Here is a 1,578-nt window from a genome sequence, read left to right on the forward strand (position 1 = left end):
GGAGAGGGAGCGACAGAGGAAGAATGGAACGAGATGAAAGTGAAGGAGAAAGGCTATGAATACAAGAGGAAGAGAGGGAAATTGATTGAGTAGAAAGGCTAGAATAGAAGTGAGAGTGTGGGAGAAAGAAAAGGGGTAAGAATGAAGGCAAGAGAGAGTGAGTGAGAGAGAGAGAGAGAGAGAGAGAGAGAGAGAGAGTCACAGGAGTATTATATGCGTGCATACATACGTGACTGACGCAATCTGTATTTCAAGACGTATTTGGTAAGTAAATAAGACAATTCTAGTCTCACAAAATCCCAAAATATTTTTTAAAAAGCATTTCTGGGCGTGTTCTTGATAAACTTTCTTATAATTCTTATAAATTATAAATCTAGCGGGAGGCAATGGCCTCTTGGAGCTAATCAACGGCAGCTTTCGTCCTATATTTATGGACTGCCATATTAGCTTGGCGATAACTGTTAATATCCAGTACCGCTGCCGTAGTCGCGTTTAGAGAGACTTAGAAATAATAATATTTCTACTTATAAAGATTGCTTTCTGTTTTGGGGTCACGTGGACTTTGTGAGAAGGTGCGGAGTCTTGTTGAAACCGGTATGATGTTTTACTGCGTACTTCATCCATCCAGGGCTTCACTAGTATCTCCAGCACCACAGTTGTATCCAACAGTTCTAATTGTAAGACCCTGTGGCAAAATGTAAGGTGGCATTATGTAACCTTTGTTACTCACATCTCCTAAAACCATCATAGTTGCTGGAAACTTAGTGTACATTACTCTAGAATCTGCACATTGAGGTGCTGGAAATAGTTGTTAAGTCTGGAAGGCTGAAGCACGAAGAAAACATGTTTCAACAAAACCCCGAAACAGAAAGCAATCTTTACAATCACGTAACGCCAGTCTTGTGTCCGTCAGACTCACCAAACTTAAATCTCATGGATGACTACGTAGGCAGTATTGTTGAAAGGGGGAGACTAATGAATATAAAGCCCTATGGCTTCACTGAAGGCTGCCATTGCTCAGAAGATGGTTGAAATGTATGTGGACATATGTCAAAGATTCCATTCCCGCATTAAAACAGTCATCGAAGTTGAAGACGAATTCATAGATTAATCTTATAAGAAAGTTTATCAAGAACACGCCCAGGAATGTTTATTAAAATACTTTGGGATTTTGCGAGACTAGAATTGTCTTATTTAATTACCAAATACGTCTTGAAATACAGCTTGCGTCACGTATGTATGTATGCACGCATGTAATACTCGTGTGACTCTCTCTCTCTCTCTCTCTGCCTTCATTCTCCCCCCTTTTCTTTGCTTCACCCTCTCACTTCTATTCTAGCCTTTATACTTACTCCTTTTCTCTCTCTCTCTCTCTCTCTCTCTCTCTCTCTCTCTCTCTCTCTCTCTCTCTCTTGTATACCTAGACTTCAGTAAGCAGAAAAAGATCTTACAAGGTGGCGAACTGGCAGAAACGTTAGCACGCCGGGCGAAATGCTGAGCAGTATTTCGTCTGCCACTACGTTCTGAGTTCAAATTCCGCTGAGATCGACTTTACCTTTCATTCTTACGGCGTTGATT

The sequence above is a fragment of the Octopus sinensis genome, unplaced genomic scaffold, assembly GCF_006345805.1.
Source record: "Octopus sinensis unplaced genomic scaffold, ASM634580v1 Contig16368, whole genome shotgun sequence".
NCBI classification, from domain to species: domain Eukaryota; kingdom Metazoa; phylum Mollusca; class Cephalopoda; order Octopoda; family Octopodidae; genus Octopus; species Octopus sinensis.